The sequence below is a fragment of the Dreissena polymorpha genome, chromosome 1 (assembly GCF_020536995.1).
Source record: "Dreissena polymorpha isolate Duluth1 chromosome 1, UMN_Dpol_1.0, whole genome shotgun sequence".
NCBI lineage: Eukaryota > Metazoa > Mollusca > Bivalvia > Myida > Dreissenidae > Dreissena > Dreissena polymorpha.
In genome coordinates this window covers 94,246,724-94,273,519 of record NC_068355.1, presented here as the reverse complement: position 1 = coordinate 94,273,519, position 26,796 = coordinate 94,246,724, and the positions used below count along the sequence as shown (strand labels likewise).

At 37.1% G+C, this 26,796-nt stretch overlaps 1 protein-coding gene and 2 long non-coding RNA genes across 4 annotated transcripts in view; 2 read left to right on the top strand and 1 right to left on the bottom strand.

Moving 5' to 3' along the window:
* Positions 1-26,796, top strand: part of LOC127837623 (uncharacterized) — a 163,711-nt gene that overhangs the window by 83,432 nt on the left and 53,483 nt on the right. The gene's annotated exons all lie outside the window — the stretch shown is intronic.
* The window catches only part of LOC127841251 (uncharacterized), a 30,660-nt gene that overhangs the window by 2,757 nt on the left and 1,107 nt on the right, over positions 1-26,796 (bottom strand). The window contains exon 1 of one of the 2 annotated variants that reach the window (XR_008030822.1): positions 23,249-23,355. The exons of the other annotated variant lie outside the window; for it this stretch is intronic. This is a non-coding gene — a long non-coding RNA (uncharacterized LOC127841251). Of the gene's footprint in view, positions 1-23,248; positions 23,356-26,796 lie in introns of those variants that run through there. 2 annotated transcript variants of the gene reach the window in all.
* On the top strand, positions 20,473-22,615 carry LOC127841239 (uncharacterized). The gene is made up of 4 exons (XR_008030808.1): positions 20,473-21,004; positions 21,452-21,528; positions 22,052-22,133; positions 22,423-22,615. It is a non-coding gene; the product is annotated as an uncharacterized LOC127841239 (long non-coding RNA).

Genomic DNA, 26,796 nt, shown 5'->3' with positions numbered 1-26,796 from the left:
GCGGGGTCGTTTAGATCTGTTGATGCATACGTCAATGGCCGATCGTGCATACGTCAATGGCCGATCGTTAAGTACAGCCTCGATTTCTGTGACGATTGTAAGAATCGACGTAAGCTCGTTCAATGCGAGTGGCGTTGATTTCAGGCAGTCGTTCAAGCTTGGTGAATCACGTGACTGACGGCAGCTACAATCGTAGACGATGCGTATGGGTGTCGTTGATGATTCTTTTTCCACTTGGTGATGAGGGATGTAGTACACTTGTTCAGCTGACTCTTGACCAAGTGGTACCCGCTCGATGAAGCCACGTCTTTCCTGCTCTGCTATGATGTCACCATGTGCCCGAGGCACTTCCGGTTCATTGCGCAACCTCTGAATAGCCCCAACAGTTCTCTTCAAGGCTATGTTGTGGTTTGTTGGTAGAACAGGGTGGTCTTGCTTCCATGGTAGTTTGGCATGGTACCTTCCATTGTCGTACTCAATAGCTGTCGCTTGGTATTGCTGTAGGTACTCGACAGACTTCCGGTCAGGTTCACAAGGTGAGATACCCATGTTCTCAAGACTACAGAAACGTTCTAAAATGTTGTGTTCTGGGGCGCGCGATGCAAGTACGTTTAAGATGTGCTTATCAGCTGACGCATGAGACGTGGAGGGCATCGGACCGGACAGTAAATAACCAATCTTAGACTTGACGGCGGTCGGCCCGTTCCCTCAAACAACATGATCTTCGACAATATCCCAATAGTGGTCAGCCCCAACGAGTAATGAAATGTCAAATAACGTGTCACCTGTAACGGAATGAGCCAATTCAATCCCTGCAGGTACGGAAGTTCCGCAGTCGATCTAAGATATCCGCATCTGATGGGAGCCGCAATAGTGGGGACGATGTGAACACTAACAGGTATCTTCTTTCTCTTCGAAACTATGTACACTGTCGTGCGTTCTAGTTGCTGTAAGCTTCTGTTATTACTTCCTCCGAATCCCGTCAGGCTAAGTGTTTCTATTACATCACTCTCTAGTTGAAGATCGTCAGCAAGCTTTCTGGTGATAAAGGATCGCTGTGCGCCTTCGTCGACTAATATGGCGGCATCCGTTGTAGTGTGAGACGACGAAACAGGGGCAATGGCGGTCTTTAATATAACGTCTGCGTTCGACCTCTTTGTAGACGAGAAGAATACGGCGGCTTCCGGTTGCGGCGATTCAACTTCCGGTTTTCTTTGTAGCTCCTTACAGAAAGAAGTGTGATATGCTTCCGGTGGCAGTTTTGACAGCGTCCGTTTGACTTGCATTCTGTGATTCGGTGTTTACCCAAGCAGTTAAAACAAAGCTGTTTCTGTTTCACAACATTCATTCGGGCAGCAGTGTCAGGAAAGTTTTTACATTCACAACTTAAATGTTCTTGATCACAAAATGCACATGTTCTAGAATAATTTTGCGTATTCCTTTTGCCAAACTTGTTGCTAGGAGTGTATGAAGTCTTCTTACCATTCGCACTTGCATGAAACAATGCTGTTGAGTTGTAGTCGCTAACTTCCGGCAACGCATAGGAACTTCCGGTGCCGATCTCAAGAATGTTGATTTCCTTGTTAATCGCTCGTCGCAGATCTTGCAAAAACCAGTCATTATTCTCGTTTACGCGGGCGAGATTTTTACGTATATCCATCGGCAATTTTTCCAATACAACTGGCACCAATAGGCTACCGTACATATCTTGATGATGTCCTAGCGACTCAAGACCCCGGATATACGTTTCCATGCTGTCGTAAAACCCTCTCAAACTCGCGACTGTGGAAGTTGGTGATGGCAATTTCAATAACGCTTGCATGGTTGCATGAACAATTTTGCAATGTTGACCATACCTTTCACGTAACAATTCGACTGCGCACGTGTAATTTGCATTCGTGAGTGCAAATCCTTCAATAGTCATGGCGGCTGTACCCTCCAACTGTGCTTTCAAATAATTGAATTTCTGCACATCAGTCAAGTTGACATTGCAATGGATTGACGATTCGAATGAATCCCAGAACGATTGCCATTGTAATATATCACCGTCAAATCGTGGAAGTGTTAATTTTGGCAATTTATGAGTACTAGATGTACTTATCTCGGGCGCTGACTGGCCGCTGTTGTTCGACGAATTGGTGTTCACCCTGCGTTGGTTGTTTGGTGGTAGTGGACCGGATGCCTGCTGACTACCGGAACCGGATGCATGCGATAATAAATCGGCGGCGTCTGTGATGCCAATGTTAGGCCGCTGTAGACGCTGCTTGTATCTTCGTAGTTTGACCTCTACATTGAAGGTATACTCTTCTGCCTCGACCATCTCCTCTGGCGCAGCGTCGGCGTCGGTGAGCGAGAGAATTTTATCATTGTGGACTAGCAGACATGCCACTTTTTCTTCTTATTTCTCGATAAGCGCTTGGAACTGAATGTCATCGTCTTCATCGCTTGCTTCTTCTATTTTACTGACGAAACGGTCAATAATATTTTTCAAACCTAGCCGCTGGCCTAGTAACTTCTCTATTGTCGTCGGCATTTTACTGTTTGGTCACGGCACCAATTTCACGAAGGTATAATGGTGTACTTTGAGTTAATATGCAAAACACGACTGTTCAGGTTCGATCCTTTAATTCAACTGCCCGTCAACAACAATACAAATATATATGACGTCAAATAATAATAATAATAACGCGCTAATTCGCGGCAACCGCCAATCAACGTTACGTCTAAAATCTCATATAATATTCACGACAGTAGTAGTAGTTATAGAGTAGTAGTAGTAGTAGGTGGTGGTGGTGGTAGCAAAATAAATAGTAGTAGTAGTATTAGTAGTAGTAGTAGTAGTAGTAGTAGTAGTAGTAGTAGTAGTAGTAGTAGGAGTAGTAGTAGTAGTAGTAGTAGTAGTAGTAGTAGTAGTAGTAGTAGAGCAGTAGTAGAAGTAGTAGTAGTAGTAGTAGTAGTAGTAGTAGTAGTAGTAGTAGTAATAGCAGTAGTAGTAGTAGTAGTAGTAGTAGTAGTAGTAGTAGTAGTAGTAGTAGTAGAGTAGTAGTAGTAGTAGTAGTAGTAGTAATAGCAGTAGAAGTAGTAGTAGTAGTAGTAGTAGTAGTAGTAGTAGTAGTAGTAGTAGTAGTAGTAGTAGTAGTAGTAGTAGAAGTAGTAGTAGTAGTAGCAGCAGCAGCAGCAGCAGCAGCAGTAGTAGTAGCAGTAGTAGTAGTAGTAGTAGTAGTAGTAGTAGTAGTAGTAGTAGTAGTAGTAGTATGCATTACAAAAATGCAGTTAGCCTTACATTTGGTAAAATTTAAATATATTACAAGGGAGGCAAATCTGTAACAATAAATTTAAACTTATTGCATTTGTTTCCCCTGTAGTGTATTACCTCCCCTGTCCTGCTTATATTTATATTAATCAACAAAATTAAACATTAACACAATATTTTATATACAAAATATACAAAAAATTCTCATATTCTGATAATATTTTTACCGATCCACTGTATTTTACTAAAAGGATGATGTTTCATTGGACTGATAATTATAGATTTAGGATTACAGACCAGTTGCTTCAGTAATATTGTTCAGAGTGTGCCCTGTTGGCCGCGTATGCATTCTAAAATTATCATTCAAAAAAACATTTTACTATTTCGAGTCACCATGACCTTGACCTTTGACCCAGTGACCTCAAAATCAATAGGGGTCATCTGCTAGTCATGATCAATGTACCTATGAAGTTTCATGATCCTAGGCACAAGCGTTCTTGAGTTATCGTCTGACAACCACCTGGTGGACGGACAGACCGACAGACCGACCGACAGACCGACATGAGCAAAGCAATATACCCCCTCTTCTTCGAAGGGGGGCATAAAAATGTTGGCCTAAGCTATTTGAAATCTTGGCATGTGTATTGAACCATTTCCAAACATCATTAAAAGTTGTTGGGCCATAAAACCTGTATTTTCTTTCCTATAATGTTATTTGCAGTTTTCAGTTGTTTGCTTGCGGACAACTGAGGTTAGTGGCATACGTTGCAAGTCAGTCTGCTCTTAACTACGCTAAGAACGATAACCACCACATCTGCCTGTTTATACTTCACCACTGCAGACAGTGAGTGCGTGTATGTAATCAATAGTGTTCAACAGCTTGTGCGACAACATTGGCCAGTTTGTCATTGAAATCTGTACATATTGGTTGCTTTCAGGGAAAACGGGGCTTATTGCATGTCAAATAAGTGGTGTGCACAAGCTAATCAAGGACGACACTTTCTGAGCTTATGGTGTTTTTCGTTTAAAGAGAGTCTCTGGTACTGGGATGACAATTAATGCATATGCATAAAGCGCTGTTTTCCCAAAATGAAGCTTTCATTATCTTTTCTATTAATGATTTGGAAAAAAAAGTGATAATAACTTCAAAGTAACCTTGCTGACAAGGCAAATAAACAAAATTACTTTTAAATCAAATAAACAACCAATGAGTTCTAAATTTTCACCTTGTGGCATTTTTTAGTGAACATCTACAAGGGACTTTTTCACAGTTTGTCCTTTAATGCTTAATATTGATAAATGAAAACATTAGATCATAAAAGCTTCATTGAAAAAAAAAGAATTATATTAAAGAAACAAAAAAGAAGTAATCCTCAACTGGGCTAAAACCACTAACCCCTGGAATAAAAGTCTATCGTTTAGACCACTTGGCCATACAATTAGAGATGTATTTTATACTTTATATAAGCAATCCTTGTATTATGAAAAAATATAACGACAACAACAAAACTCTCCAAATTATTAAATTGTTTAATTTTGTCAATTTACCAAAACGTGATAATGTCCCTTTAATGTCTTCAGACTTGCACATTGAATGAGTTTAATACACTGTCAGATCTTACATCATGAATAAGTTACAGGTTTAGTGGTGTCCTGTTAGCCTGGGGCCAGTAGATTTAAGCCCAGGAAACTCAATTAAAAAAGTTGGTTACAGTTGGGCTGTAAAGCAGGGCAACTAGCTTTTTTAAAGCTTTAACAAGTCAATCCAATTAAACATAGATTACAAATTGGCGACTGTGGATCAATTAGGCCTAGGAAATGATTTAATTCCAGCTCACAAGACATGATGCATTAAAAGTCTGTGATGAAACATGTGGATATTTTCCAATTCTGCAAATATATCCTGGCTGCGAAGGAAGTTCATTGGTATGGGTGTACAGTGACAGTTGAGCACACCTGTGTTTTTTTTCCGTCTTTCAAGCAGAGACAGTAAACCTGACATCTTAAATAACTGTCATTTGTAGTGATTTTTATCATAAAAACTTGAGATGGAACAGATTAACTGGCTAACCTACCCGTACGAAATAATGGGGCGGATTCCGGGCGTAATCAGGGCGGAATTGGCACGTAATGTTGGAATTATGCCCGTACAACTGGCGGAATGAGTTTTATGCCCGGAACTAAAATTATTTCTGGGCGTAATTCAACTGTTTTTTCCGGGCGTAAAACAAATCCGGGCGTATTTTTATACTTAGAATTTGTATGATGGAGATTTGTGGACGGAATTTTGCACTTTGTTTCTTTCGTGGGGCAGAATTTCATACTTATAAAATATTTGTGAAGCCACATGACGGAATTTTGAACTTAGTAGTTTTTATAGAGAGTAATATTGGACTGAACAATAACTTAATAAATTTAATTTAAACCAAAGTACTGAACAAAATATTACCAGTAACTGATAACTTAATAAACGTTTTTTAAAAAAAATATTTAATTTTATTTATACATTTGTACAATCAATGAACATTCATTATAGACACAACTATTTCAGTCACAGTATAATTAATTCAGCATAAAGCTTTGATCTAATTTATGATTTTCATGTTCAGATTCTAAAACATATTTTGTAGTATTTTTATACTTAATTTGTGAGAAGCTGAAAAGGAGACAGACTTGTGAACTTGTGATCATGAATTATACTCTTAGATTTTGCATTACTATTGGCAATATTGCTGGTAAAAAAAATAGGAGATAACAATAACACATTTTTATTAAATAAATTTTATCTATTGCTGACTTTTACAGTTTCCACTTATAATTTTAAGTCTGAGGGATGACCATGCATTAAAAATCTATATGCACTTATTTTTTTAATTCACTTCTTTAATTCTTCTTCTTTTTTGAAAATTTTGCTCATTTTTAATAATTATTTCATAATTATAATAATGACTGTAAAGTTTAATAAAGAACAAGACTTGGTAATGTTTTCATCATTTTAAGGTTTCCTTTAACATTAAACACACAACAGTCTAGTTTAATATTATTTGTTTATATCATCAATATGAATGCAGTTTCTCTGCATGTTACTCTATAAAAATTTTTTTATAGTAGTTAAGATTTCCCCAGTCTGAAAAGACCATAATTATGTACATAATTATACCAAACCTATGTTAATTTAATCTCAGATAAACACTGACAACCAGCTGAGTTGATCTCATGTATTGTGCTGCCCATTCTATTCTCACCAAAGGCTGAGTCATATCTGTACATGTTTATAAACCATCTGGGCTTATCAGGCTTCAGTGGATTGGTCAGTGGTACAGGAAGTGAGTGGTAGAAGTTGCAGTTTGAAAACATTAGAGCGGTTAAGCAAATTACTGACTCTGAACTAAATTGTCAGTATAATACTTAAGCAAAATGAGGACTAAACTGTAGTGAAAAAATGTCTTGCAGGGAGTACTGTGTCAAAAACAATTTGTATTTAATACACATAATGTGGAAATGAACAATAAGTTTGTTGCAAAAGAGGTTCAATTTGGCTCAGGTTTAACTGTGATTTGGTCTCACCAAATTCCTGTGTTTTTGGAATACTGCAGAACAGCATAAAAGGTTTGTATTTTTACTCCTTCATTCCTCTATTATTTAGATTATTAACTGATATAATTGTAATTGTATTTGTGTACTGTCCCAGTGGGAAATGTAAAAGGATGATGAAAAGTAGACGGGCATGATGAAGGAAAAACAACACAGTTTGAAACTAAAATGAAATACACAAATTTCTTTAAAATATATAGTAAGTACTTAAATTAACATTTCATTTTCAGATTATGTCATAGGATTGGGGAGAAAGGTTGCTGGTGGCATAACAAATTTTCCCTTCTCGGACCTCAAAAGCCACATCACAAATTGAAGAATTTGTTTGCAAGAAAGCACAGTGTTGAAAAAAACATGTAAAAAAATGAACTTTTTTATATAAATTTTGCTCTGTGTGCGCGCCCGGATGATGAGCACAAAGCGGTCCTTGACAAAGGAAAGCTGGATTTGTTGATAGGTAAATCACAATTTTACTATACAAGTTATTGTATTATTAGTTTGAAATAGTTAAGTTCCAAATAAAGATTAATTCGAATTATACGATTAGTGATCCTCAGGGCTAGGCCTGTCAATAACAGGGTGTCTCAGTACCTTGCCGCACTAAGATCCAAACCTGCCCCCTTTGACCCCCAGTCATGTTTTTAATTGGTTCTGATCACATTATTTTACAGAATATTCAATGAATTTTCAATAAACTAATTTTATTTTAACAGTGAAACTAGTTTTATCAATTAAAAAAAATATTTTTATGCCCCCCTTCGAAGAAGAGGGGGTATATTGCTTTGCTCATGTCGGTCTGTCTGTCGGTCGGTCGGTCCGTCCGTCCACCAGGTGGTTGTCAGACGATAACTCAAGAACGCTTGGGCCTAGGATCATGAAACTTTATAGGTACATTGATCATGACTTGCAAATGACCCCTATTGATTTTGAGGTCACTAGGTCAAAGGTCACGGTGACCCGAAATAGTAAAATGGTTTCCAGATGATAACTCAAGAACGCATACGCCTAGGATCATGAAACTTCATGGGTAGATTGATCATGACTCGCAGATGACCCCTATTGATTTTGAGGTCACTAGGTCAAAGGTCAAGGTCACAGTGACCCGAAATAGTAAAATGGTTTCCGGATGATAACTCAAGAACGCATAAGCCTAGGATCATGAAACTTCATGGGTAGATTGATCATGACTCGCAGATGACCCCTATCGATTTTGAGGTAACTAGGTCAAAGGTCAAGGTCACAGTGACCCGAAATAGTAAAATGATTTTCGGATGATAATACAAGAACGCATATGCCTAGGATCATGAAACTTTATAGGTAGATTGATCATGACTCGCAGATGACCCCTATTGATTTTCAGGTCACTAGGTCAAAGGTCAAGGTCACGGTGACCCAAAATAGTAAAATGATTTTCGGATGATAACTCAAGAACGCATATGCCTAGGATCATGAAACTTCATAGGTAGATTGATCATGACTCGCAGATGACCCCTATTGATTTTGAGGTCACAAGGTCAAAGGTCAAGGTCACGGTGACCCGAAATAGTAAAATGATTTTCGGATGGTAACTCAAGAACGCTTTTGCCTAGGATCATGACACTTCATAGGTACATTGATCGTGACTTGCAGATGACCCCTATTGATTTTCAGGTCACTAGGTCAAAGGTCAAGGTCACAGTGACAAAAGTCGTATTCACACAATGGCTGCCAGTACAACGGACAGCCCATATGGGGGGCATGCATGTTTTACAAACAGCCCTTATTAAAATGAAAATGCATGTAATATTAAATAATATGCGCATATATTGCACATGTTATTTGAAAATATTCCACAGGGATAAATATCCAAGCACATTCAAAAGTGTACTTAGTTGCCAAATTTGGACCCTGTCTTTTTCAAATCCTAGATGGGGCCCTGGATTAGATAAAAAGTTTGAAAAAGCAATTCATTCTACATAAGTTGTTAACAGTATTTGAAATAGGTGAACTGTAGTTGTACTTAATATCAAATTGCATTTCAGATTATGACATAGGATGGGGGAGAATCGTGGACCTGAACAATACTGTGATAGAGAGGAATTCCTACTCAAGAAAGCAGTTTAAAAAACACAGTCAATGTGAAAGAGTGAACTTTTTATCCCCACGCTTTTTGAAAAAAAGGTGGGGATATTGTGGTGATCTCCGCCGTCCGTCCGTCCGTCTGTCCGTCCGTCCGTCTGTCCGTCCGTCCTGGCCACTATCTCCTCCTACACTAAAAGCACTAGAACCTTGAAATTTACACACATGGTAGCTATGAGCATATGTGCGACGGTGCACTATTTGGAATTTTGATCTGACCCCTGGGTCAAAAGTTATAGGGGTTGGGGTGGGGCCGCGTCAGAAATTATCACTCATTTTTTTAGGTTATTTTACATTTACTTCTTTATTTCTACACCGATTCACTTCAAATTGATACTGGACCTCACCTATGACAATACAGTCAATCTCAACCATGCATGGCCCCATTCCCAACCCTGGGGCGCCCCACCCACATAGGCCACACCCACCAAAAATTTCCATTTACTATAATTTTTTCATTTCTACACGGATTCACTTCAAATTGATACTGAACTTTTGTTATGACATTAGGGTCAATCTCAACTATGCATGGCCCCAATCCCAACCCTGGGGCGCCCGCCCACATAGGCCACACCCACCAAAAAATTCCATTTACTATAATTTTTTCATTTCTACACGGATTCACTTCAAATTGATACTGAACTTCTCTTATGACATTAGGGTCAATCTCAACTGTGCATGTTCCCATAACCAACCCTGGGGCCCCGCCCACATAGACCACACCCACCCAAAATTGCCTTTACTATAATTTCTTCATTTCTACACCGATTCACTTCAAATTGATATTGAACTTCTCTTATGACAATACAGTCAATCTCAACTATGCATGGCCCCATTACCAACCCTGGGGCGCCCCGCCCACATAGACCACACCCACCCAAAATTGCCTTTTACTATAATTTCTTCATTTCTACACCGATTCACTTCAAATTGATACTGAACCTCTCTTATGACAATACGGTCAATCTCAACTATGCATGGCCCCATTACCAACCCTGGGGCGCCCTGCCCACATATGTCACACCCACCCAAAATTGCCTTTTACTATAACTTCTTCATTTCTACACCAATTCACTTCTAATTGATGATGAACTTCTCTTATGACAATACGGTCAATCTCAGCTATGCATGGCCCCATTACCAACCCTGGGGCACACCTAGGTCAAACATTCGGCGTGGGGATACGCGTCGGCCTCTGCCGCGCCATTTCTAGTTTATTTTTGCCGTGTATAAGAACAGTTTGTTTTTTAAAAAGTGCATGTCTATCAAATTATTTTTTATGTATATATATTGAATATTTTTGTTGTTTGTCTTTAAAAGCTACATTGTATCTTAAAAGTATCATCAAAATGCGGAACGAAAATGCATACATTTTCCGCATAAGTTCCACATTTTTTGTGACTGCGGATAACATGCGGGGATTTTCAGCATTTGTTCTGCATTTGCAGAAGTATAAAATGGTGATCCATGTTTTTAAAATGTATTATCTTAAAATAAATATAAAGATACTATGTTTAATGTATCTTGTCATAATTTTGACTAGTTTTTAGCTAAACTGAGCTCAAAGTGCTCATGGTGAGCTTTTGCGATCGCCTTTTATTTTTTCAAATGGCCTGTTCTTATATGGGTATATGGGTATATATTACAATATGCATGTAATCCGATTTCCGCCCGGTATCTAAATTACGCCCGTAATCTAAGTTACGCCCGTAATTTTAACATTCCGCCTGTAATCTGAATTCCGCCCATAAACTGCTTTCCGCCCGTAATTTAAAATTCCGTCCCACCTCATTTACATATTTCGCCCCTGTTTTCCGCCCGGATTACGCCCGGAATCCGCCCGGAATCCGCCCCTCTTCTTAAAATCATATATAGAAAAATACGCCTGGAAATATTTTTTACGCCCGGAATTTAGTTTGCGATTCCGTGCCGATTCCGGGCGGAACATTTCGTACAGGAACTGAATGACAGTTAACTGGTTAAATTTGCTGGTAGCGATTAACCGGAAACTGTTTAAATAATGCATTTGTTCATGGAATCAATCGTACTAATTACATTTCTAGCGCGCATTATTCAGCCAATTAATACTGTTGTCAACTTTACACACAAATTGAAGTTTTGTTAACCAATTTACAAGACTGATTGTAAGGATGCATAAAGTATATCAAATTTATCAAGATTGTTATTCTTAGTCGAAATTTGAACCAGATGTTCGCGCTGAATTCATTTTGTTGTAAGTAATTTACATCATCAACGATTCGACCTTAAATGTCTGATGCAAGTTTTCATTAACAAAGTGAATTACTGAACTAATTTTGTTATAAAACAACACTTAAAAAGTTAATAAAATCATTACTTGCAGTATTTTATTAACTTGTTTTAGAGAAGCGCACTTTGCTACGTAAAAAACATAATTACCTGTTTTTGAGATTCTTATACTAATACATGTCTCTTTTATTATAATATAATGATAATGTATTACATATTTTATGTTCACGTCATTCCAAATTTATGCTACTTGTCACCAATGCTCTCTTATGCATTATTAGTTTGATACTTCTCGGATTATTATGTTTACTACGAACCGTAAATAAATAGTTACATTGCGGTTTTTGTCCTCGATTTAAACACACATTCTTTCCTTCCGTGTATGCATAATTGACATGAAAAGATCATAAATAGGCTACATACGTCCTCAGGACTGCAAACCACACATTACATATAATGCTTTTTACCAAATAACTTATACTGGAAAGGGGAAAAAAAACGTAATTTGCAGTAAGAATGAACAAAAACACAATAAATTAAAACATTGCTAAAAATCGATAGGACGTTAACATTAGGGGCCCCACTAACATATTATTATATATTATGAACATAATTTATTTCTTATCCATATGCTTTAACGCAGCGTAATTCAATACAAAATAAAATATACATTTGCATATCTAATTCATTAAATGTGTAATTTATAATACATTTATAGCTCGAATATTACATGGCCTCTTATGTAACCTTGAGCTCAACATTCTTTGTACACATTCTTCTAATTTGAGTTGTTCAAAGCATCTAAACTTAATGAATTGTTAACAGTGACCTGCTGAAAGCCAACTTTTAAGTCAACAAAACCCGCACAGGTAAGATTTTTCAGGAAAAAAATAAACACCTAGACTATTTTACGGTCTGAAACCTCAACAGCTCACCAACATACCTGGAGGTTGATGTGTTTATACAAATATTTGCCCTAAAACAGAATTAGGAAGTGTTGAGCGTATCCATATACCGGGGTAATATTACAGTTGGATTCCCACATGTATGTAATCTGAAAGAAAATCCCCTTAAAACAGAATTTGGTCATAAGGCAAAGACAAAATAATGTTGTGGTTCAGGTTACGGGCCAAATAAAATTAGGGTAGGTAGGTAGGAAAAACATAATTTTTATTTTGATTTTTTTGAACGGCTTTTTTCCAGTACATACATAGGCAATCTAGCACAAAAACCATTTAAACTGCTGATTAGGATGAATGGTCAATTCATGGCTTCAACTTGGCTGTAGCCATGCATTGACTTTTTATCCATATGAAAAACAAACTTCAGAAAACTTTTTAATATAAAGAAAAATACTGTAAATGTTGATGGATAAAAACCCGAAAATACTTTGAAGAACATGCCTTAATTACTAAGGCTAACACCTGTTTGATAGTCATACCCTCATCAACAGAAAAAACAAATTTAAATAGAGCTTTGTCAGAGACATGACTGATACCCCCACATGCCGCATTGGCACAGAATATTTTGCATGTTGTCTTCACAAAAAACAGCAGACACCATGCTCAATGTTTAAAACGCATTACTAAGTGACCTCGTGACATAGTTTTTGCCCCGGCATTGCCCATGTTTGAACTTGACCTACACATCATCTAGATACAACTTATGACCAAGTTTGTTGAAGCTCTGATGAAAACTACTTGAATTAGAGAGCGGACACCATGCTCAATGTTTAAAATGCACTAAGTGGCCCCTTGACCTAGTTTTTGACCCGGCATGACCCATATTCGAACTTGACCTAGACATCATCTACATTGTAGATACAACATCTGACCAAGTTTGGTGAAGATCGGATGAAAACAACTTGAAATAGAGAGCGGACACTTAATACGGACCGACCGACTGACAGACAGACCGACCGACGGACAGACAAGCTCACTCCTATATACCCCCCTAAACTTCCCTTGTGGGGGTATAACTAGAACAAGCTCTGTCTTCAGCAGCACTTCTGGCAAGAAATAAAAGTATATACACATGTATTTAAACTAGAACAAGCTTTATCTGACATGCTAAATTTAAAACTCTCTTCAAGTCTGGTTACAAAATACAGAACTTTTTAAAATGGCTTTTAACTTAAATCATTAAATAAAATTGACGAAGAAGATGATTTCTCCATTGAGTCGCAGACGCTTTATGCATTTAATATGTAAAGCGCTTCGCCGATGAGGCTAACAGTGCGCGCGTAAAAATCCTCCGGTACAGTTTTAATTTTACTGCGATTTTTTTCTTTTGGCTTTCAATTTTGAATCAAATGTTGTAGGGTCGCAGCAAAATAATCTATAGGCTCGGTCGAGGAACCGTAACCACAACATTATTTTGTTTTGGCCTAAATGAACCCATCCGTGCACAACAGAGTTATAAATAATTTGATAAGTAACAAGTGTGCATATAACAGCATTTTTGTACATTTATCAACTGAAAGGATCACAGTAGCTTAAAGCGGCATAAGGATAGTTTATAATTTCTTTCTAAATATAGACACTACTTAAGCAATACATATTACCTCTTTTCAAGCAGAACAAGGGCTGTTTGTAAAACATGCATGCCCCCATATGGGCTATAAGTTGTAGTAGCAGCCATTGTCTGAATACGGTTTTTGTGGTGGTGGTGGAGGTGGTGGCGGCGGCGGCGGTGGTGGTGGCTTATTTCCAGTAACTGTGACCTTCACCTGTGACCTTGACCTTTGACCTAGTGACCTCAAAATCAATAGGGGTAATCTGCAAGTCATGATCAATGTAACTATGAAGTTTCATGATCCTAGGCCCAAGCGTTCTTTAGTTATCATCCGGAAACCACCTGGTGGACGGACCGACCGACAGACAAACAGACAGACAGACAGACAGACCAACATGAGCAAAGCAATATACCCCCTCTTCTTCGAAGGGGGGGCAAGCATTACAATAACAATACTTAAGAATGATCAAATGGGAAAAGGTAACCTAGCACTGGCAGTAAATATGGGGCTCATTTACAGGTCATATTTGGAATCTCTGCTGTAAAAAATGAGATTTTAAATGAATTTAAGGGAGGCAAATGCTGTAACAAAAAGAACATGCATAAACGGTAGTTGTTTCCCTTGTTTGAACCATGCTAAATCCTTAAAATGCCTATTTCCAGTAACTGTGACCTTCACCTGTGACCTTGACCTTTGACCTAGTGACCTCAAAATCAATAGGGGTCATCTGCGAGTCATGATCAATGTACCTATGAAGTTTCATGATCCTAGGCCCAAGAGTTCTTGAGTTATCATCCAAAAACCACCTGGTGGACGGACCGACCGACAGACAGACAGACAGACAGACCAACATGAGCAAAGCAATATACCCCTCTTCTTTGAAGGGGGGCAAGCATTACAATAACAATACTTAAGAATGATCAAATGGGAAAAGGTAACCTAGCACTGGCAGTAAATATGGAGCTCATTTACAGGTCATATTTGGAATCTCTGCTGTAAAAAATGAGATTTTAAATGAATTTAAGTGAGGCAAATGCTGTAACAAAAAGAACATGCATAAACGGTAGTTGTTTCCCTTGTTTGAACCATGCTAAATCCTTAAAATGCCTATTTCCAGTAACTATGACCTTCACCTGCAAACTTGACCTTTGACCTAGTGACCTCAAAATCAATAGGGGTCATCTGCGAGTCATAATCAATGTACCTATGAAGTTTCATGATCCTAGGCCCAAGCGTTCTTGAGTTATCATCCGGAAACCACCTGGTGGACGGACCGACCGACAGACAGACTGACATGAGCAAAGCAATATACCCCTCTTCTTCGAAGGGGGGCAAGCATTACAATAACAATACTTAAGAATGATCAAATGGGAAACGGTAACCTAGCACTGGCAGTAAATATGGGGCTCATTTACAGGTCATATTTGGAATCTCTGCTGTAAAATGAGATTTTAAATGAATTTAAGGGAGGCAAATGCTGTAACTAAAAGAACATGCATAAACGGTAGTTGTTTCCCTTGTTTGAACCATGCTAAATCCTTAAAATGCCTATTTCCAGTAACTGTGACCTTCACCTGTGACCTTGACCTTTGACCTAGTGACCTCAAAATCAATAGGGGTCATCTGCGAGTCATGATCAATGTACCTATGAAGTTTCATGATCCTAGGCCCAAGTGTTCTTGAGTTATCATCCGGAAACCACCTGGTGGACGGACCGACCGACAGACAAACAGACAGACAGACCAACATGCGCAAAGCAATATACCCCCTCTTCTTCGAAGGGAGGCATAATAAATCAAAATGAGTATAATTTGCTTGTTTTAGTTATAGTTGTATTTCCATGGTACATTCATTATAGCAGTATATTATAAACAATATAAAGACTTTCTCAAACTTTTAATCTTGCAAAGCTAGTGTTATCAAAACATGTGTTACACATAATTATACTTTTGATGAGTGAAAAAAAACATCATAAAAATTGGCACACGCATTTTGTGCAATTATCAGTTGGACCAACAGTGCCCCAATTGGGATTATTTGATCAGCCATTTCAAAATGCATGTTAATGTAAACAAGAGTAGATGTTCTTTATTATTAATACATGTTTTCTGCATGTTATGTATAATTTTTTTATAAAATACAAAATCAAAGACTTTTGCTGGAGTATTTTAAATACTCCAGCAAGTCTTTGATTTTGTATTTTACTCATCAGCTTAAATAGTCATGAGTGAAATACACTTTATGTTAGAAAATCATATGGAGCTAAGATCGTAATCTTAACCAGGGTTTTTTTTTAGAAAAAAGGGAAGACGCTGGACGCTGGGTAAAAGGGGAAAATCGAGCGCGAAAGAGACATATTTGGGGAAAAAATAAAAACTGTTCATTTCAATGTCTACAACTCGCTTACAGACTTCAGGTGTTTTTTTTAGAAAAAGAGGCATGTCTCTGACCTTTTTGTTCTTAAACACATGAACAAGTATGATATTAAAGTCAAAGTCCTAAATAAAGTTGCAGAGTAGATCTAATAATGGGAAATGTTTTCAACTGGGGCCGGGGAACGATGTCAATATTGTGATTTCAATTTCATGATGAATGGGTTGACGAACTAGATCTGCTACAGTATTGGAAAGGAAAGGTGCGGCAGCTGCCGATTGTCTACTTTCACTTTCACAATAATCCGACAGTATTAATCGATGTTGATTACAGTACCTCCGAATCCTGCTGGGTTTCAACGGTTTTTGATGATTCATTCTTAAAAAATGCGTCAACGCAATTAATATTTTCCTAGTCCGAACGTTTTATTTTGTTCGTGTATGAACGCCAATTGTGAGAATTTTTTCTGTTTTAACGTTTATATCTTGGCTTTCACATAACCCGGATGAAAATTTGACTGGTTTCCGGTAATTAATTGACGAAACACCCTTCTCGCGCAAGACCGGAATCCAGTAAAATAGTCACATGATTAATACGATTAGTTGCCCAGTTTCCATGACGTAATTTAAGAGCTATATATAGAATCACTGGGATTCCCAGATTTGAGTGTTCGTCTGGAGAGAGAGAGAGAGAGAGAGAGCGAGATCGTTGTACATGGTACAAATTGGATAAGTGTCGACTTCCCAAAAAAAAAAAACATTTCTTTGAGGGTAAAATATTATATTTTGGTGAAAAATTTTATTTTTGGAGGGGAAATGGTAGTTTTAGGAGAAAAATTCTGGTAGGGGAAGACGCCGAATATTGGCGTCACTTTCTTAGTAAAAAAAACCCCTGTTAACAAATTAAACTTGTCCAATATGTGGACCTCAACAGTTCCATCTTTACCGCCAAAGTCGTCTGTAATAATAAGGTAAATGTAGACCATGTTTTGATTATCTTATTTCTATACTTTTATATCCTCTGATTGTAACAACGGCTGTTTGTAAAACATGCATGCCCACCATATGGGCTGTCAGTTGTAGTGGCAGCCATTGTGTGAATACGTTTTTTGGCACTCACTGTGACCATGACCTTTGACCTAGTGACCTGAAAATCAATAGGGGTCATCTGCGAGTCATGATCAATGTACCTATGAAGTTTCATGATCCTAGGCATAAGCTTTTTTGAGTTATTATCAGGAAACCATTTTACTGTGTCAAGTCACTGTGACCTTGACCTTTGACCTAGTGACCTGAAAGTCAAAAGGGGTCATCTGAGAGTCATGATCAATGTACCTATGAAGTTTCATGATCCTAGGCGTAAGCGTTCTTGAGTTATCATCCAGAAACCATTTTTCTAAGTTGAGTTACCGTGACCTTGACCTTTGACCTAGTGACCTGAAAATCAATAGGAGTCATCTGCGAGTCATGATCAATGTACCTATGAAGTTTCATGATCCTAGGCATAAGCGTTCTTGAGTTATCATCTGGAAACCATTTTACTATTTCCAGTCACCGTAACCTTTGACCTAGTGACCTTAAAATCAATAGGGGTCATCTGCGAGTCATGATCAATGTACCTATGAAGTTTCATGATCCTAGGCCAAAGCGTTCTTGAGTTATCATCCGGAAACCATCTGGTGGACGGACGGACATACGGACGGACATACGGACGGACCGACATGTGCAAAACAATAAACCCCCTCTTCTTCGAAGGGGGGCATAAAAATAAAGAAACCAGTCTGTACACTGTCTAACAGTATGGCCGAATGTTGAAAATGCGGCATGCTCCTGGTCTCTTATAGAATAAGAGAGGAGATCACTGCGCAGGAGAGTGCCCATATTTAAGCTTGATTGCTCAGCAAAAAGCACTGACAATGTAATTGTGTGTCAACATCCGGTTTTGTAAAACTTAATTACGGCTTTAATTATATTATTAGTTTAATACATTGTATTTATTTCATTCCTGGACCCAACTGGTTGTCCAGGGACAACTTAATTGAAAACTAGGCGTAAGCGTTCTTGAGTTATCATCCGGAAACTGTTTTACTATTTCGAGTCACTGTGACCTTTTTTGACACTTTTGGTGACCCTCACCCAAACTAGGATTCCCTCCAGTTTCGACATTTTTATTTCCAATATTCAATTCAGTTGCGATTGTCAATCTAAAATGTTACATGTATCGCCTTTCAGAAAAGTTTGCGAAAGTGAAAAAGAATTTCTGAGAATAAAAACGCGTCTCTCTTTAAATTTTACCGAGTACACTTCATTCCGGATCGTCATATAACTTGTCAGGTCATAAATGCATGATGACCTATATGTATGCAAAGTTTGGCAATCTCAAAACACTTTATTTACCTACTTGTTGCATTATGTGTTATGACCATTTGTATAACAAAATGCATTATTCAATTGTAGTATTCACAAATGCGTATCATTAAATGTGTTATCCGAAATCATTTTCAGATTTCATTATTCTCGGAGGTTAAGAAAATTCTAGCAATAAAGACACATTTCTCCTGTATTTCATGTACAGATGAAAATCATGCCAAAATTAGACTTCATGTACAACATCACGTAATTCTTCCTCCCGGATAGTGTGGACTTAAATATTTAATTGCTGAATAAAACTTCGTTGCGCCACAGGTCGCTAATATCTTTTATTTTGGTACAAAATCGTTGAGCATTTTTTTGTATGTGGAAACTTTTCTCTTACTAAAAAAAAGTAGTTAATTACGCTTTATCTACAATGCTACATTCGTTGAGATAATGTCAGTAATAATCTGTGAAATGTACAGTTATTTGATACAGTTTCATGTGGGGTCGGCGTGTATTCGGCTGCTTGAGTGCTGATTGGTTGATGCGCTTACCAAGAAGAATTTGATTGACAGCAGGAAAATTCAATATTGGCATCTCGCTCAGAAATTCATTTAAAATAGTAGCTCTTAGCAGGGCTCGAAATTAACTTTTTTTTCTACTTGCAAAACATTGCGAGCTGCTTTAATACCAACTAGCAAAATCAAAAACAGTCTCGCAAATTTTGCAGGAAACATAAAAAAAGTTTGGACATTAATTTAGTACTATTAAAACAAAATAAAAAGTACTTAACATACACATTTTATTTCTGCAATCATACAAAGATATCAGTTCCTTGGACCATAAGGGTATTGTTTTCAAATATAAGTGTGTTGTGTTATCTCAGAAAACAAAGTGTAAGTGTCAGTTTGTGATATTTGTAATGGGTTTTCAAATATTGAAAAAAAAAAAATCAGCTATGATATCGTGTGTTGAGTGCGACGTCACCAAAATACAAATCAACAGTTAACTTTACTTTATCTTTTGTATTTTTATTTGTCTGTAGGCAAATAGAAACTAATTATGTTTGGCTTCGAAGCCATGTCTGTTCAAGTTCAATGCACAAATGTGAATAGTCAACTGTTTCACGTTCTTTGTTCCAATACTATCCGCGTTTCTGTACTATAAGTATACCAGTCTACATACAAGGTGCGTGCTTCCGCATACAGGTATTCAGACGTTCTAAAAATTGACCTACGGTTTAGTGTTCATGACATCGAGTGCATTTATATTACTAGTTTTTTTCCCACTATTTCATTACTTGCAAAAAAATACTAGTGGCTTAAAACTTAACTCGCAATCAGTATTTTTCACTCGCATTTTGCGAGTGTGCGAGTGTTAATTTCGAGCCCTGGCTCTTAGGCGGAGTTAACGGACATAGTAACTGGTCCGAGATATTAAAAATACACTACTAACCGTTTCGGAATTTCTTCTTATAAACACGGCAAGAAATAAAAGATAATTACGCGGATTCAAAGGGTCAATCAATACGAAGTGGTTCTATAAATTTAGGGTTCCTGGAGGATCACCCGGCTTGAAAGAACTGGTGACCCTTACAAAAAATCTGGTGTCCTCGGGTTCCCGGGACACCATTAGTGTCGAGGCCTGTTTGATTTCGCCACCCCTGTAAGGTAACGGTTGTCTGGGATATCCACCAGGTCATTGATGATTTTGTACAGCATGGTGAGTTGCGCTTTGGTCCGTCATGATTCAAGCGTCTCCCACCCCAAGTGCTAGATCATGGAGGATATGCTGCTGGTGTTGTGGTATGATCTGTTGGTTACATATCTAGCAGCCCTCCTCTTTACCATCTCTAGCTTGTATGCCATATCCTTTGTAAAGGGGTTCCACACTGTGGAGCAATACTCAAGGCCTGGCCGGACAAGAGAGATGTATGCCCTGGTCTTAACTTTCTCATTGCTGACGCGTAGGTTGCGCTAGAGGAAGCCGAGTGTAGCAATAACCACGCACCTGCTATGCAAATTATTGCGCAATCGGTGTTCAGGCAAAAAGTTGACCGAAAAATGTGGGGTGTTTTTAACGCTTCACTACGAGCATAAAAGAAGTAATCCAAATGAAAAATTTGCATATGTGGGAGGAGATATGTCCAAATAAGCGGTATCTGACCTTTCCATGACCGGAAAAGAAAAAATCATTGCTCAAAAGTGAAAGTAAAAAATTCGAAGGCCAATATTTTGCAGACAGAAGGCAGATTCACTTGAAATTTAGCTATTAATAAATCAATTATTGTGTTTTTTAATAAATCCTAACCATTTGAATCAGGTATATGCGCGTGAAATAATATATATTTATTTATTTCCAACACCACTATACCTGTGCAGTAGAGTTACTCCCCTTTCCGCGGAATTATTACATTGTTGTTACGGTGAATTCGGGAGCGATCTTTTGAGCAGTTTTACGGATATCGGTACGATAAACACAGTATTTGTTTGGCAGGAAGAGAAAACGTCTCATCTGGTATCGATGCAGGTATGAATTCACTTAAATCACCTAAATTATTGTGTTAATTATGTCAAATAAAATCTGTTCCAGATCGTACCCGCGCCATTTCGTACCGGACTTGTCTTCATTTGTAACAAATGTAAAATGTAACTTCTGTGATTGATCATAATTATAAACTTAAAAGCTAAGTTACATTATTATTTTTAAGTTGATTATACATTTAGGGAGCATTATAATTCACACACCATCTCATTATTAGTTTTGTTAACGTGTTAAAACTGCTATAATTAATTTCAGTTCTAATTTCATTTACATGATTAATATACAAAAAATAAATGGATATTATTATATATAAAGGTTAGGTTCTTGAAATTTACCTTTGCAAAATTGAGGATGCAATGCTAAAACACGGTTATTATGTGTCACAGGTTTTGTGCATACCGGTATTAAAATTTATTTATTTTTATTTTATAGAGAACATGACTGACAAAGATCTATTTGACAGTGATTATGATGGGGGTTCACAAATACATGAGCACAGTTACACTGTGGTAAGTAACATTTTAAGCAGTTGCATGTTGAAGACATTGAATTTGATGGTTAACAATTATATCCTGAATTTAAACCTTACATTTGGCTAATTTTGATCTCAGCATGATTTTTTTAGCAAAAGACACATTGAATCAGTAAAAGCTTGTAGAAAACATTTTCGGTTAAATGTTCTGTTCTTTCAGTTTGTCTGTATCACTTAATTAATATTTGCATGCAGTGCACTATTATATTTCAGCATCTTTGGAGTTCCTTTCATGAAGAAAACAAGCTCTTAATTAATGTATCGACAATTATTTACTAAATCCAAGAAGTTGTTTAAAGATATTGAGCTGTTACATACATTCGCATTTTATGAGTTCGAATCTTCTTACAGTAATTATTATAATATTTTTTTAATTATTTTATGATATGTTTATCTTTTTTGAATAGGTGTGTGTTAAACTATTCTAACAAATAGTATTTCTGTTTCATCTTACAAAAGTATATAAGATTTAATATAGCAATGCAATGTCGATCTTTCAGAATTCCTGGTGCTGCCATTCCTAATCAACCGACATATCAGAATTCTGGATAAGAATTCAGATTACTGGCTGCATATTCAACCGTAAGTGTTTTTCCTGTTCAATTTAACTGCTAGTTCATAAATAAAATTTTGTTTAAGAGAAATAATATTACTTTGAAATGTTCTTAAATACCAGGTGGTATCACATTTGTATTTGGTGGGTGGGGCAGTTGTACATGTTTTGGATAATGTTTTTTTTTTAATACTAACCAAATAAGTTTTTGTTTTTTCAACATTTATTCTTGTTTTGTTGTACATTATTTCAACTGTGATATTTAATCACATGCAAATTTGCATTTAAGAAAAATCAACTTTTTATTGTCTATTTCAGGAATTTTTGGGTCCTGCGTTGGTGGGGGGGTAACGTGTTTCAGGCCAGAATCCTGCCGGACCATCCAATTGCAAGGACATCTAACATAGCTGAAATGTATCTGTAATGAATTATTAAAAGTTTGGATAAAAAATGTGTTCTTAAATCATTATTTTAAACAAATTATACACCCAGGTTGACTTTTTTGAAAAAAATGAAAAATGACAATTTTTACACAAGGGATTTTTCAATGTTTCCGCATTCACTAACATTATTTTAGACAATGTAAGATAGACAAACCATACATATTTGGAAATGGTTTACTAATATCAATCAGAAAATGTATAATTTTACTGGGTTTATGTCAATTTTCAAAATCAGTGGTTATTGCTACCGAGTGTGCTATTTTCCTTTTTTAGTGTGATGCCCACATGGTGTTTGAATGAAAGGTTTTGGGACAAGGTCACTCCCATGTACTTGGTAGTCAAGTCAGATTCGAGGATGTGGTCTTTCAGGGAGTAACAGAACATGATTGGGTTCCTCTTTCTGTGGACACGGAGAATGCTACACTGGGTGAAAGTCCATACCCCTTTGTTTCTCCCATCCGGCTAGCTTTATCAGGTCGTTTTGTAGGATCCGGCAATCATCTTCCGAGTTGTTTTCCTGATATACCACACAGTCATCTGTGTCAATGATCGAGGTATCATTGGGACAAATCTTCTGACCAAGTTTCATGAAGATCGGACAAGAAATGTGGCCTCTAGAGTGAGCAGTGATGCTGTTCTTGCGGCTTATAATTGAATATATCGTAAACAAAACAATATGAATTAATTATAAAAGGGCTTACCAAAGATTCTATCGTATTTGTTGCAGAATGGAGCTTTGTGTTCGTTTCTCGGAAATTAACAGCCGAAATATTCCCGCGATTGTGTCAATGCTTTATGTAGTCGTGACAATAGCGTTTTTAGCAATTCGTTCCAACGCAATTCGTACCAAAAATGTAAATAAATTCCCGTTTCCAACTCAGTAACAGCGTCGTTGCTATGCCTAGTTGCAATAAGGCAAAAATTATATTTAAAAAATCAATGAAATAATCAGGACAAATAATATCAGTTGCCGCATATTCACAAAAATGTACACAATAAGAGCACTTTAATTTGCTTCCTTCTTATTATATCCGCGGAAAGACCTTTTATTGAACGTGTGAGTTTCATAATAAGCCATTCCAAATGTAAAGCACATATTAAAATATAAAAACAACATATTAAATTATGTTCATACTGAACATTTTCATCAACTTCATGAAGTATTGATGAATGTGAGAAGGTTTTTTGGTCAAACGATACAAAGATACGGAAAGGGTCGAACACAACGGAAATTTTCCTTAAAAAGCATAATGTCCCTTTCCGTGGTATAAATAAGGGTCACGTGTCAAACATACATTATCGGACATCGATAATCATGATAAATATACATATAATTCAATAAAGATACAGACGTTGTCAGTATACGTGTATGTTCATTGAATTCTAACTTTGTATCGCATGTATCGCATGTAACACAATATTAATTATTTAAAAATCGTCGCAATATGCTTCAAAGCTAGATCGGGAAAGAAAACTGAAGGACCTAGCTATACACTCACGAAAAATAATCATATATTGTGAAACATATTAATAGATCGTGCAACATATTAATTAATCGTGCAACATATTAATAGATTGTACAACATCAAAATATATCATGCAACATATTTAATTAATATGTGACACGATATTAATAATATTATATATTAGATCGCCTCATTAATTGGTGCAAAAGGGTACCATGTGGCAATGAAAAACAGGCACATGATACCTTTTTGCACCAATCGGGCGATATGTTTAATGATCTATTCATATTATTAATAGATAGTGAAACCTATCAATAGATCGTGTGACATATTAATAGATCGTGCAATATATAAACAGATCGTGCAAAATATTAATGTATCATACGACATATTAATAGATCGTGACACCTATAAATAGATCGTCGAAGCGAGTTACCCATCTGCACGAGAACCTCTCTGTGGAAACTGACATTAAATTAGAATTTCATAAACCATTTATCTACTATTCAGATGGCTTTGACCTTTGACCTATGCGATTCATACAGTATTATAACATAATTCATGCTGTTTTTTTCTATAAACAAAACAACAACATAATAACCTATTAATAATTTGCGAAATAAATGCGACGCCAATGGAAGTACCTATTATGAGTGGATCATAGTTCTAGATGCCTGCACAAGATGCCTGTCAGCAATATGTCGTTAATAGAACTTATACGTATATAACAAACTGCACCTAGCCCATGTTGGACAAGTAATCTCTAAGTGCGCCATAGATGTGTGCGAAGGGTCACATGACGTGCGCATGATATGCACTCTCCACATGGTGAACAGTTATAATGCCCCCCCCCCCCTTCGAAGAAGAGGGGGTATATTGTTTTGTACATGCCGGTCGGTCCGTCGGTCGGTCGGTCGGTCGGTCCGTCTACCAGATGGTTTCCGGATGATAACTCAAGAACGCTTAGGCCTAGGATCATGAAACTTCATAGGTACATTGATCATGACTTGCAGATGACCCCTATAGATTTTCAGGTCACTAGGTCAAAGTTCAAGGTCACGGTGACTCGACACAGAAAAAATGGTTTCCGGATAATAACTCAAGAACGCTTACGCCTAGGATCATGAAACTTCATAGGTACATTGATCATGACTCGCAGATGACCCCTATTGATTTTCAGGTCACCAGGTCAAAGGTAAATGTCACGGTGACTCTAACCAGTTAAATGGTTTCCGGATGATAACTCAAGAAAGCTTACGCCTAGGATCATGTAACTTCATAGGTACATATTGATCATGACTCGTTTACTATTATGAAGGTGCGGTCTGGACACCCATCATATTGTTCTATTTTGACAATTGAGGTCTAAGTGTGTTCTTGAGCTTTTAGCAGAGAACTTTGGTCTTACAGCCTAAACACCGTCTGCTTATGGTTAACATTTTGGGAGTTATTTTATAATTGCGTAATGATTTGTAAAGTAACAGCCAGGAAAATTGTCTCCAAGCGGTGACAAGTTTTGGTAAGTTATTATAAATATTTCAGTATTCATTATGAACTAAACGTACGGACGAGTTCGGGCGGACAAACATACTAATTAAAGAATTAAAGCACGCACGCCCAAACAATCGACAATTGTAACAGCTATATCAGGCTTTCCGCAAATTACTAACTAAAGACCTTTAAAGGGATCTTTTCACGGTTCGGTAAATTGACAAAATTGAAAAAAGTTGTTTCAGATTCGCAAATTTTCGGTTTAGTTATGATATTTGTGAGGAAACAGTATTACTGAACATTTGCCATGGTCTAATATAGCCATTATACGCATCTTTTGACGATTTAAAAACCTAAAAATTATAAAGCGTTGCAACGCGAAACAATTGAATAATTTGGAGAGTTCTGTTATTATCGTTTAAATTTGTGAAACTACGAAGATTGCTTATATAAGGTATAAAATACGCAACCTAGGTATGATTGGCAGGATAGCTCAGTTGGCTAATGCGTTTTTACTTCAGAATTCCGGGGGTCACTGGTTCGAGCCCTGCTGCGGGCTACTTTTTTTTCCTTTTTTAAATTTTATTTTTGATTTTTCACTGGAGCTTTTAAAATTTAATGTTTACATATATCAATATAAAGCATTTAATGACAAACTTCAAAACATGCGAAAATCTGTGAAAAGGCCTCTTTAACAGAAGTATTGATTCCAAACTTGTTAAATATCTTTTTCATTTCAATAGCGAAATAAGATATTTTGTCTTTGGCCAATCAAATGCCATTGTTTTGATGAAATAAACGTCCAATTACACCATGTCTGTTGTCAACATTTAAGACTTGTCAGCCTGTTTTGTGAAATTATTTTTGTGCGAGGACGTCTCAATAACGGCAATTTAACCATGAATAAAAAACTTTCAGCGATGACGAAGAAGTGAAACAGTTTTCATCACGTACTTGTCAACATATTTTACAATGACCCATCAAAAGAGGTTATACCTTCACGAAGATCAATCACTAGGTGAAATATTAAAGCTCTGCAAGGAAAAGTTCTTAACATTTTAAAGGGCAAACAAGGGTGACAAAAGTGCAACAGTGGTATAATGGCGGGATAGATCACAATAAAGGGCTATGATGGCCGTCATGCGCTTATCCAAGTAAGAGGTTAACCAACTGTCGAACTTGACCCGGAGACCAAGTTTTTGGAAAAATGTGATATGGCTTAGGTTTTGTAAAAAAGTTCAAGTTTCATCCAGATCTAGTCATACATGTGGTTCCTAAGGAGTAACATTTTT